The 13,376-nt window shown below is 47.4% G+C and overlaps 1 protein-coding gene across 1 annotated transcript in view; it reads left to right on the forward strand.

The window, feature by feature from the left end:
* The window catches only part of LOC115635186 (galactosylgalactosylxylosylprotein 3-beta-glucuronosyltransferase 1-like), a 46,012-nt gene extending 35,806 nt beyond the window's left edge, over positions 1-10,206 (forward strand). The window contains exon 7 of the mRNA XM_030533555.1: positions 4,968-10,206. The gene's annotated coding sequence lies outside the window, so the exon portion shown is untranslated. The remainder of the gene's footprint in view (positions 1-4,967) is intronic.
* The last annotated feature ends 3,170 nt before the right edge of the window (positions 10,207-13,376 follow it).

A 13,376-nucleotide genomic window follows, 5' to 3' on the forward strand; every position in this document is an offset into this window, starting at 1 on the left:
TGAGGTTTTGGTTCCATGTCAAAACCAAATCCAGAAGGGTTTTTCTGGTTCTAATTCCGATGTGACCCAAATCTTATGACATGTCTGATCTGGCAAGATTTCCACCATTACAGCAGAAAAAACCTTCAAATCCAGCTGATCTTGTGAGATTTCCATCAATCGCAGGGTCCAGTGGCCAATGTCCTGCCAATGCAAGGAGTGACACGGCAACTGTGGGGGTTTACTAGAACCCAAGGACGACAGTAGCAGTCACAGGAGGGCTACATAACCTCACTGCAGCCTACAGGAGGGGATTTTCTCCCCCCAATCACTGCAGAGCCCCCTTCTGTAAAGCTGCTTTATACGACACCGCACTTTCTGCCATGGCACACATCTGTTGCAAGGAGCAGTATGCTGAGGGACTTGAGACCGTGTGCATGTGCTCCCTTTGTCAGCAGTGTTGTTCCCTAGTTTTTGTCTAGTGGCTGCTTTGTCAAAAATTTTCCCCACCCCCACCCCCCAGTTCGGCTGTACTAGTGGTAACAATAATGGCAGCGCTAGTGTAGGCAAAAAGTTGGAAGCTGCCGGTGTCTTAATCACTCTGTCATCTAGACCTGCTTTGAACTGGTGCTGATAATGCCAAGGCTGCCTCAAACCCTGTCCACACAATCACTCCCACCAATGCTGAACCGGTGGAAAATAAAGAGTAAAAACTCAGCTTTTGCGCGCAGCAGCAGCGTACACCAGGGTTGTGCATCTGTAACCCAGCGGTGGTCAGTGTGTTACACGTCCCTCTCTGGGCCCGAGACACAGAGAACTGGGGCTGCTTCAGCCTGGCTCTAGTTCAAGCTGTAGAGACTGTTGTGTTTAGTTGTAGGGGTCCCTAATTCAGTCCCTGGTATATCAGCTGAGATGGTGCTTGTCACTTACTTGTCATGGAAGACACTCAGATCTCATAGTCATGGGCAGCCATATAACATCCTCTCCCCTACATAAAAAGACTGACAGGTACTGTTCTGGCTACATATTAAGAACATAAGAACGGCCGTACTGGGTCAGACCAATGGTCTATCTAGCCCAGTATCCTGTCTACTGACAGTGGCCAATGCCAGGTCTCCCAGAGGGAGTGAACCTAACAGGTAATGATCAAGTGATCTCTCTCCTGCCATCCATCTCCATCCGCTGACAAACAGAGGCTAGGGACACCATTCCTTACCCATCCTGGCTAATAGCCATTAATGGACATAACCTCCACGAATTTATCCAGTTCTCTTTTAAACGCTGTTATAGTCCTAGCCTTCACAACCTCCTCAGGCAAAGAGTTCCACAGGTTGACTGTGTGCAATGTGAAGAAGAACTTCCTTTTATTTGTTTTAAACCTGCTGCCCATTAATTTCATTTGGTGGCCCCTAGTTCTTGTACTATGGGAATAAGTAAATAACTTTTCCTTATCTACTTTCTCCACATCACTCATGATTTTATATACCTCTATCATATCTCCCCTTAGTCTCCTCTTTTCCAAGCTGAAGAGTCCTAGCCTCTTTAATCTCTCCTCATATGGGACCTGTTCCAACCCCCTAATCATTTTAGTTGCCTTTCTCTGAACTGTTTCTAGTGCCAGTATATCTTTTTTGAGATGAGCAGACCACATTTGTACGCAGTATTCAAGATGTGGGCGTACCATCGATTTACATGAGGGCAATAAGATATTCTCCGTCTTATTCTCTATCCCCTTTTTAATGATTCCTAACATCCTTTTTTGCTTTTTTGACTGCCTCTGCACATTGCATGGACGTCTTCAGAGAACTGACCACGATGACTCCAAGATCTTTTTCCTGATTAGTTGTAGCTAAATTAGCCCCCATCATATTGTATGTATAGTTGGGGTTATTTTTTCCAATGCGCATTTCTTTACATTTATCCACATTACATTTCATTTGCCATTTTGTTGCCCAATCACTTAGTTTTGTGAGTTTTTTTTCAAGTTCTTCACAGTCTGCTTTGGTTTTAACTATCTTGAGCAGTTTAGTATCATGTGCAAACTTTGCCACCTCACTTTTTACCCCTTTCTCCAGATTATTTATGAATAATTTGAATAGGATTGGTCCTAGCACAAACTCTTGGGGAACACCACTAGTTACCTCTCTCCATTCGGAGAATTTACCATTAATTCCTACCCTTTGTTCCCTGTGTTTTAACCAATTCTCAATGCATGAAAGGACCTTCCCTTTTATCCCATGGCAACTTAACTTAATATTCTGTTGTGCAGCATACTCCATTATGGATGGAGGTCGTGTTGGTTATGCCTTTCCCCACTACTGTGCACCAAAAGGGACACTCTTTCTCTTCTGTATGCTGCTCTCTCCCTCTCATTTTTCCCCTGGCCAGGCACTGAGTCATCCTCTGTAACAAATGCCATGCCCGTGCCACATACTATCTGAGGGATAGTTTCCTGCAGATTATTTGTTATAAGAAATGATCTGCAACCCAGACAGGGCTGAGATATTCATGCACCACCAGTGGCTTCGCTACTAGAAAGAGTTTTGTCCCTTTCTGTGACTGTCCTATCTAGCTCATGTAGGCCAGATTCTCAGCTGGTGCCAGCGGGAGCAGTTCTGTTGGCTTCTGTGCCCACTTGCACCAGCAGTGAAATTGACTCAACATCTTCAGGGTCCATTCAAGGGCAACTGCTCCAATATTCCAGGCTGTGTGTACCCCCCAATTCCAGTGGGGATCTCCAAAGCAGCAGATATTTGGAATGAAGACACTTCATTGAAAAGCCCAGCAGCCTCAGGCAAGGGAGACTGTATTGGGGAGTGCATCGAGAGTCAGGCCACACGGCAGTGCCCCCACTTAAAATTTTAACCCAGCACCACCAGTGGTGACGGTGCCAAACATCTGAGATCCCCATTTGCATTTTTTGCCACTGTCCCTGATATCAGACCTGTTGTGTTTCAGAGCATACCTAGACTCAGGTTTGTAGAGTCTGGTGTGGAGAAGACAAAAGTAAAATATTTCTCCCTGATTTGATTCAGGCTTCTGCAGCTATAGTACTAGGCAGATTTCTGTCTCTTAGTAAACATGTGGTGTCTCTCGCCTGAGGATTTGTCCCTGGTATGGGTTAGATCTGTCCAGCAGAGTCCGGTGCCTCTCGGAAGTTTCCCTCCCCTTCACTGTGATAGCTTAGATCCTGGGAATAAGGACCCAGGCAGACACTGCTTGCTGCTGGATTCAATGCTTGATTAGCTCCCCGTTAGACTACTTGCAAGGCTGCAGTGGGGTGCACTTCTCTTGGATACCACAGGCACAGTGTAAGGTGACATACAAGTCATGTAGACCTCACTCCAGCGGATACAACCATGAATACCATCTACTTCCTCCTTATCATATGCCCCCCTACCACTGATAGTGCCTTGCCAAATGAGTGCAGTGTGGTGTGAGTCTGTGAGAGAACACCATATTATCCATGTTAAAAGGGACATAAAAAGGGCAAAACAATTATACCCATGTCTTTTTCTTCCTTGTTTATGAGGGATAAAAAAAAAGGCCTGGAAGTTTAAAAAGTTTCTGCTGGTTTCTGCACTAGAAAGTCTGGTTTTGTTCACTGTGGTGTACTCTATGCAGGACTGAAGAACTGGTAGGATTAAGGACCATTAGTGAGGTCCTCAGCCCCCACTTCAACCCCTTTCTGCTAGGTAAAAGGACAGGAATGACATAAAGGGCTCTAAAAAACCCATATCTGGCCAGCGAAGGATTCTCTCAGTACAGGCACTGCAGAAGACAGCTATAAGGCTGTTCTGTGAAGACCACCTGCAAACCTTGGCACTGGGGGCATGCTGGGGAGGGCTGGGGGTAGGAGGGGTGAGTCAGGGATGGAAGAGATTCCTAGGGTTATCTAAATTAGGGGCCCCAGAGTAGCTGTAGATAAGGAACACTCAGAGATGGCTTAATGCCACCATGGCACCTCCTCCTCCTAGGCGACAAAGTCTGGACTGGACCTCTAAGAGGGAAAATGCCGAATCTCACCCTGTATGATTAGCTGAGAGGAGAAGCGGTTATCATTCAGCCTCCTTAAAAGGCTTTTTGAAAAATTGTGTTGGTTAATGCTTTGAGATCTAGTGATGAAAATCAGCATATGAGCGAGGTGTATATTATATGATTATTAATAAATACCTATTTACAAACACACTTCAGAGAAAAGCACTCCCTGTTAAACATGCACCTCCCACTGCCCTGTGAATTAAGAACTTAAGAAAGCTCACAAGCCACATTTCTGAGACCCCCAATAAGTCCTCCAGAAAAAAACAGGGATGCTGTCCTTCTATTATGAAACAAAAAACAAAAAAACCAGGGAAGGGGGAAAACATTATTCTGTTTTACAAAACCCGTTAGGCCCCCTTCTTGCATCATAAAGGAGCAAAAAAGAGCACAAATCTCTGCTTTTTTTCTTTGCAGCAGGCATGTGTGTGAGAACAGCCCAGTTGTTCTGTCTAATCTACCGTTACATTTTGATATCATCCGTCTCCCTTCTGGGCCTATGTATTGATTAGAGTCAACAGTTCACATGCTATATAAAAGAACCATCCTTAAGTACAGTGTTACACGGTATCCTTGTTATACAGTAGCTTCTTTTTGCCTGTGTGGATAGGAAAAAAATGATAGTGCTGCGTTAGAGAACTGAGGTTTAACCCTGGCTAACGCCCATCCACGCTTGAGTTACAGCCATGTCAAAGAACCCAGTGACTTTGTAGCATAGAGGGTACCTAACCATTCTTCAGCCATGCCCTCCAACCCTGGGACCTGTCCCAGGCTAGAGCATGTTTAAAGAATACAACCACTGTCCCTTTTGCTATCCCATGAAATAGAACAGTGTTGAACAGAGCCGAGAGAACACCCTGGGTCTCCTGATACAGTGTGTGGGATGCAGTCTCGAGGCATTTTGTCTGCATCCACAGCTTTCTTACTCCATTTTTTGTTTGATTCTGCAGGGGTACAGGGGAGAGTTTACTCCCAAGATGTGTCAACAGCAGCCTCCCACCTCACCAACTCTGCTCAGCACTTTGTTGAAGCCTTGGAGGAATGCCCGGGTTGTTGCCATGTCTACCAACACCCCCACTACTCCAAAGTCAGTAAAAACTAGGGTCAGGGCTCATGCAGTGCCGCATGACCATACAGAATTTCACCTTTGACTTTATGCACTTGCCACCAATCTCTCTCTGTGAGAACTCTCCTGGGTCCTGTGTTTTCAACCACTTGTTGGAAGGCGACTTCATCAGAAACAATCTAAAATCCCCGGACAGCATCCGGGCTGTCCAGTGGACAGAACACTCAGTGTGCATCCTGGGTTCCCCAGTGAGGACATGAAATTTGAGCTTCCACAAGACTGTGAGGGTTCGGAGGAGGGAGATCTCATGAAAGCACAAGGGAAAATCCACCAGCATAAGACAGGGTTGTTTTCAAAACTGTGTGAAAGCAAATCCAACCTGAGGGGGTGTCGCTGTGAAGACGCAATGCTTGACAGGGCTGCCTCTGTCTGAGACACTCTTGTCCATTACACACACTGGGGCAGGGGTCTAAGTGAGAGCACTTAATTCTACATTTCAGAGCTCAAGAAGGCACTTAGGCATCGCCTCTAAGGAATTGGGTGCCTAGGTGCTGATTGAGAATCTCAACAGAGAACTGGGCTCCATGTTTGCTAAATTGGGGCTACACGGTGTCAAATCTTCATGTGCTGAGTTCTTTGGATAAACACCTTCTCCCATGCCAGGGAAAGGTAGGACCACACAGCGCCTGTGCCTCATAGGCTGTCTTGCTGTGTGTTCTCTCTGACACTGGAAAGCAGGGGACAGTGCCTGGATGGACTTTAAAGCCCGGTCCTCAGCACTTGAATCCTTGTTGCACTAGCATGAAGCATTTGAGTTGATAAAAAGTCTTGGATTGTATATATGGAATTCTTCCCTAAACTCCAGTCTAGAACCAGATCTCTAAGGAGTGGAGGGGAATGGACAGTGAAGAACCATAAGTCTCTGATCACCCTCTGTGAGGAAGGTCAGTGGGACAGAGAACACAACCATCAAGAAACAAACCTTGAGGAACTGGAAGTGAGGAGACAGTAAATGGCAACTAAACAGCAGTGAAAGTGATGAGGACTAAACTTTGAGAAGAATGTTTGGTGGCGTGAACAGAGAAGGGATTGTGTCCAGTCCGGAGCAAGCCTCATTCCCCTGGTGGAGCAGGACACAGGCAGCCTGCACAGAATTCAAGGAAAGAGAAAGCAATAGGAACCGAGGCTGAACAGGATTTAAAGCATAAGTGTTTGTACAGTGCGTGTGGGTGGGAGGGGGGTTGTTACTCAGATTTCTACAGCAAGAGTTCTTGAACAATCCTAAAAATGCCCTTTCATCACACCTTGAAAACAATTTTCCCTCATGCCATAAAAAAACAAAGGCCCAGGCTTTCAAAATGCATTGAAGCTTTTCATGGCTGGGGGAATTGGAACAGGACATGTTATGAGTAACTGAGCCACCGCCAAAAAATTTGGGCAGGCAGGCGATTTATATATTTGTTGGCTTATTTAAATTATGGTCCTTTTCTGCCTATTTCCTGGTTTTTAACCTAGATCATCTAACATGTTTATGAAGGAGATTTTTTTCCTCCCCTGTTATCCCACACTCTTTTAGATCTCACTGAGGAATGGCAGATCTTGTATTCACTGCTGAAATGTCATGTTTCTTGTTCCCTGTTGTTTTTTTTTAACTGAGGTCTTTAATCAGCAAAATAATCAGAAGCACAGTAACGAGGTGAGTAAATTATAAGGGAAAGAAAGATGCTTTACGTGAGAGGGACAGGCGGCATTAAGAATGTGTCAAGTTTTCCCACTCTTCCAGCAGTTGCAGCCTGGGCCAAATGTGTGCAAGTGATTGCCCCAGTCAGAACATGCCCACCATAGAATTCTGGGAAGCTCCTGAGAAAAGGACCACTAAAAACATCTGAGAAGTAGAGATGGGCCTTGTCCCACTCTCATGGAAGTCAGTAGCAAAAGTTCCACTGCCCACTTCGATGGGAGCAAGTGTAAAAGGGAAAGCGGAAGAGAGATGAAACGTATCTGAACAGAAGACACGAGAGATAATGCAATGGGTGGCAAATAGAGAAACAGAGAGAGGCCTCAGTTTGAGTTTGGAGGGTCTCAGGCCAGTGCCCAAATGGGTCGGTGTCCACATCACTAACTGGCCACCATTTTAGCTATCTCAGTTTTGAGGCGAAGAAGTGAATAGGCCCTGGAGATTGAACTCTGCGCTTGCTCCTAGAAAGAGTCCTTCCAGGGCTGGGGTGTTGCACATTGGCAGGGGGATCATGAAGGAACCTTTCTCTGCCATTGCCCATGCTGTACCTTTCCTGGATTCAGAGGTGGTCAGTCTCTAGGATTGTCCATTGTCTGAGCTCTGCGGTCTTTCCCTCACCTTTCATTCTGGTGGGCCCAACCTACCAATCCCAGTCATCACATAGGCTAGCTCCTTTCACCAGCACTAGACTGACACCAGCATTAAAAAGAGAAAGTGACATTTTTGCCTCCTTTGTTTTGGTATAAATGAACAAGCAAGAGAAAAGAAATAAAGGGGCTGATTTAAGATCTTTCATTTTCCCATGGGGCCAGGGTGCCCCTCCACTAGGAGGGCAGGGTCATTGCCAAGAGGAAGAGGAAGTGGCATTGTTCAGTAAAACCTGTTAACTAAGGAGAATTGTAAAATCTGGCTCAAGCCTTGCTTAGGCCCTAAGTAAAACAACGGAGTTGCTCTGAGTGTAGTACCTAGTGAATGTAAGAACCTAGTTTCTTACATGGCACTCATCACCATAGTAACTGAGCATCTCCCAGGCACTGGTGGATTTTTTTATTCTCACAGAAACCCTACAAGAAAGCAGAGTATTATTTTCCCCATTTTACATATGGGGAACTGAGACACAGAGAGACGGAGGCCAAATCTACGCTATAGATTTCTTTCTGGCATAGCTGTGTCGGTCAGGGGTGTGATCTCTGACTGACAGAGCTGTGCTGGCCAAAGCCCATAGGGAGATGCAGTTATACCAGCAAAACTGTGCTTTGTCTGGTATAGCTTAGTTCATTCGGGAGGCAGAAGTAAGCTATACCAGTAAAAGTATAGTTTTGTCAGTATAAGCTGTGTCTACATTAGAATCACTTTGCCGGTATAGTATACAAATGTAGCTATACCAGCAAGGTATTCCTCGTGTAGACTTGGCCTGAGGACTTGTCTACACTTGAAAGATTTGCTGTTATACCTATACCAGTTTAGTTATGCTGACACATCCTTGTAGTGTAGACACAGCTTTGGCCATGTCTATGCTACAAGGACTATAATGGCATAGCTACAGTACCAGCGTAACGCTGTTGGGTAGATGCAGCCTACAGCAAAGGAAGAGGGTTTTCTGTTGCTGTAGAAACAACACCTCCCTGAGTGTTGGAGCTAGGTTGACAGAAGCATTCTTCATAGAATCATAAACTCATGGAAATATAGGGCTAGAAGGGACCTCAGGAGGTCAAGTCCAGCCCCCTACACTGAGGCAGCACCAAGTAAACTTCCAAGTAAATTCTTCCATTGACCTAGCCGCATCTACACTGAGGGTAAGCTGGCATATCTACGGCATTCAGGGTTGTGGATTTTTCAGACCCCTGAGTTCCATAGCTATGTTGGTCTAAATTGTAAGTGTGGACTGGCCTTCTATGGCAAAAAAATAATCCTTTTGCAGGGATAGCCTATACCAGTCTCCCAAGCACAATAAGCTACACTAGCAAAAGAACTTTTGCCAAAACGGCTATGTTGGCAAAAATCACATCCCTAACCAACATGGATAAGTCTCAGTGGTAGAGCCAGTAATTGCATCAGGCTACAGTGCAGTCTGGGGGGTCCATAATCACAAGACCATTCTATCAGTCTGCACAACTGGTTGTTTCTTCAGAGAAGAGACTAAGGGTAGCAGAGAGTGCTAGTAGGAATTCAGGAGCATTTGCAGAGCTATGAGGAGGTCAAGAACTGGAAGAGCAAGAGATGCCACATGTTAGGATGGTAGCTTTTCAGAAAGGTCCCAAGAGTGGGACAGCAGTGAGTGCTGCAGGTCAGATCTGAGATGCATAGTTGGAGTTGGGAAGCATGGATACAGGACTGGAATAACGGGAAACTGTGGGTCTGACTTGCTGTACTTAACAGTATGGGGAAAGCCTCACGGCCCCTGGATTTAAGCAGAATATTAATGTCTGATATTCATATTCTCTGCAATGCATTGGAGTCACCAAACAATGAATATTATTAACCTTTCCTGTTGTAATAGCAAAAAATAATGTTGAGAGAGAGAACGGCCAGGAAGTCATCTGCAATGGTCATTTGTTTATAATGAATGGTACTGGGGCATTATTAAACATGCTGTGAAACGGTCAGTATAGAACTGTGGTCTTGCTTACAGTGCAAGCAGCTGCTTCCTTCCAAGAAAAAGGCAGTGACTTTATAATAGAGAATATACTGTGGAGGGAGCCTCTGTTCTAAGTCAGAAGGTTTCCAAGTGCTTTCTCTTGAGCATAGTCTTCATTTGATGCTAAAGCCATGAGGGAGGAAAGATATATACAGTTTCCTTCCTCTAGGGCTGTGGAGGCTGCAGATGTGATGGGGGTGAGGGATAAGATGGAGGGGAAGATGGTTTCATTGTCTAAATTCCTCAGATCATGGCTTCTGCACTCCAGCCCGATCTTAAGGTGGCATGGTCCTTAAGACTGGGGACATGAAAACTAAAGTGACCCATAAAAGAGCTGCTCAGAGATGCAAATCAGAGTTGGCGCCGCTTACCCCTAAGAAGCCATCACTGATGAGTTGCCTGTTTGTCTTCACTCAGGGAGAGGGCAATACAATTAAGGAAGTGGATGAGTGGGATATGGATATGTAAGGGACAGTCAGCTCCGAATCGCAAAGTGGAACAGGGACCAGGAAAGGATTCAAAAAGCTGAAAACCTGGTTCTTCTCCATCTGAAATCTTTCTCCCTTCAGTTCTTCTGCACACTGCATTTTGTATATGTTTTGGTTTACTATTCTAGGAGGAAGGCCAATCTCAGGCCCTACGGGACTGGCACAGAAAAGCTAAGGCAGTAAATCCCAAACTGTGTACCACAGAGCACTTGGTCTGTAGTGAGCTGGCTTCTTCCATGGTTCTAATACTCCTCAGTGTTTCCACCTGCTAAATCAGATTAAAATAAATTAAAAATACATTAACTGCTTTCCTAATATTACTTTTCCATGCAAGCAATTGCTGTGATTTCCACAGGAGTGTTCCACAGCTGTGAATCAGAGGATTGGATCAAGGCAACTGCAAATGGGAGAGGAGGCCTGGCTTGTACAGTTGTGAACAATACCAGGTTTATGGCGCTGGGCCCAGAGTCAGAAGGGGCCTGGCCAACCCGATCCCCCGGCCAGCTGAACTGGCCAGGAAAGCTGCTCCCGCCCCTGCTCCACTCCTGCCCCACCTCTTCCTACCCCAGCTCCGACCCCACTCCACCCCTTACCCCCAAACATCCTCCCCTGAGCTACGTGTCCTGGGGGACTGCAGCAGGAGTCGGGCACGCCCTGCACTCACTAGGTGACGCCATGGCGGGAAGTAGAGCAACCCGGCCCTAGCACACTCCGCTCCACTGGCTCCCAGCCACGCTGCCAGTGAGTACTGGGGGGCAGTTCCCCTGTCTCCCCAAGTCCAGGAGCCAGGGGAGAAGAATGGAGCAGGCTGGGTCTGGGTCACTCCACTTCCTGCCATCCCGTGAGTGTGGGGTCGGGCCTGCCCTGCAATGACTGGGTGGCAGGAAGTGGATCAACCCAGCCCCAATCTGCTCCACTCCACCAGCTCATGCTGGCAGTTTCCCTGCTATCCCCCAAGCCTGGGGAAGAGATGGAGCGGTGGGAAAGGGGCATGGGCTGGGGAAGAGAAGGGGATGGGGGAAGCGGAGGCAGAGGAGAAGCGGGAGCCCAGCATGCATCATCCCGCTGGCAGAAGCTGGGGCTCCCCTGTTAAGCAGGCCCATCGAACCCTCACCCTGACAAGCCCCACCCCCCCTGCATTTGTACCACCCCAATGAGCTCCCCTCAAATACCCTCCCCACTGAGCCCCAACCACCTGCACCTGTATCCTCACCAAAATGAACACCCCCCCCCCCGAGCCCCAAACAGCTTCACCTGTGGGAAGTGGGGGCTGTGTGATCAGGAATGGGTGGGGAAATACGAGTTGAGTGATGGTGAATGGGACAGCAGATGAGTCCACCTGATGATGAATAGGAGATACTCCACACAATCACAGGTGGGTGGGGGCATAGTCATATAGACAAGCTCTATATTAATACGTGGCATGTGGGCTCTACTTTAACAGAAAGGTGAGGGCTTCTTGAACCAATGGTATAATCACTGATAACAGTGTTGCCCACTCATAAGAATTCATCAGGAGTAACATGATTTTGGCCACTGTTGCAGCTACTCTCAGAACGAATCCAGAGGTGCCTGCCACCTGGGAGGGCGGGATCAGAAGTCCCCTCAGATTGGCTGCCTTCCCCACTACCCAGCCTCCTGGAGAAGAGCAGCCAATCAGGGCTGCTGCAGGAGGCAAGCAATGTTCTCACCCCTACCCTCAGGAGCCAAGAGGAGTTTTGAGGAGCAGAGGCACTATTCTCACAGGATTGGGGAAGAGGGAGCAGAAAGAGCCCAGCAACTCAGGGGGGCTCTACTTTCCCCTTCCCTTCTCCATCCCTGCAATGCCAAGCCTGGAAGGGAGAGGGGTAGTGAAGAATCTGTGAAGTTAGAGGCCTGGGAGCTGGAGCTGCCCCCCAGGCAAAGGCCCATTTAGTTATGCCACATGTTCACATCTGCAGACAGGTCACTTAAGAAGCAACATAGGACTTGCTAGGTATGACTATAGCACCAGGATGGCCAAATTTACTGACACTCTGAGCAGCATATGACAATCTTCAGAAGTTCGAGAGCCAGGCGCACCTGCCAGGGCTCAGGACTTCAGCCCCGCTCCTGCTGAAGCCCCAAGTCCCGGCAAGTGCCTCCCATGGGGTTGAAGCCCTGAGACCCCCCTCCCTGCAGGGCAGAAGCTATTAGCGCCACCACCCTGCCACAGGGCAGAAGCCCTGAGCTCCCCCCACCCCAGTCTGGTCGATGAAGAATAGAGTGAGGACATAGGGGGCTCTGTGAGCCACACTTTAATTATAAAAGAGTTATATGCAGCTCACGCGCCGCAGTTTGGCCACCCCTGCTCTAGGGTCTGTATTGCCAGAAGCCAGCAAATACCCTGGTGAAGTGGAAAATCCTCCCCAAAAGGAGATTGCAGCAGTGTAAGGCAGCCAAAACTTCCTTCGCACTGTGGAGCATGCGACCCACAAACAAGATCCCCAAAGGAGGATTGCACCGCATGGGTCAGGCCACTGAGGGCTTTTACAGTGAAGGGATTAAAGCTGCCCTTAACTCTCCCTGATACTATCCCTAAAGGGGAGCATCAACTGCCCATCCCGCCTGAGGCCAGCTGCCCTCACTGCCAGTGCCGTTTGCACCTCGCTACACCAATGGTCCTCCTATGCTTTCCTAACAGAACTCAGCATTCACTGCTAAAACCGCCTGTGTGGATCAGCAAACCAAAGCAGACACAGGCAATCCTCCTAGGGGTAGTTTTTTTTGAAGTCCTCAAGTACATAACTCACTCATAAAAGCCAATAGACAGAACCCCCTTCTCATCACAGCATGGCAACAAAGGCCATCCCCTGAGAACACAGCTCTAATGGAGATAGTTACCACCTCAGCTCTAACTAAGGAGCCAGACCTGGGCGCTGTATTAATTAGGCACCCCTGGGATTAAGGCAGACAATCACTGTGCTGCTCTTCACAGGGAACAAGGCCTGGCATAGGTCCAGTGGGGGAGAAAGAAAGAGAAAGTGAAAAAGAATGAATTTGAAAGTGTGAGGTACTTTTCTCATTCTCATGTCAAGTTTGAGGTGAAATTACACTTGGAGGGAGAAGGACGATGAAGCTCCCCCTGGGACTTCCACAGTCCCTTGTACAAACTTAATTTCAGGCTCTGCTGAAGCTCTGCATTTTATAGATAGATAGACAAACACAGGCATTTAATTTCTCAGGCAGCTGCAAGAAAATGAGAAAGACAGAGCTTTGGCTGTGCAGATAGCCCTGTGCCTGGTGCTTAAATAGCCACTCTAGCATTGTTTCTCTCCCCCTCCCACCCCCATGCCACTGCAGCTGAGCTCAGGGACTTTTTAAATGCCTGCCTTCTCCCAAGCCCACTTCAGGGGAGCCAGTTAATTTTTTTTTTTAAGCGGTCAAGTTAACTTTTCTTTCCAGACATCA

Source organism: Gopherus evgoodei, chromosome 1 (assembly GCF_007399415.2).
Source record: "Gopherus evgoodei ecotype Sinaloan lineage chromosome 1, rGopEvg1_v1.p, whole genome shotgun sequence".
NCBI lineage: Eukaryota > Metazoa > Chordata > Testudines > Testudinidae > Gopherus > Gopherus evgoodei.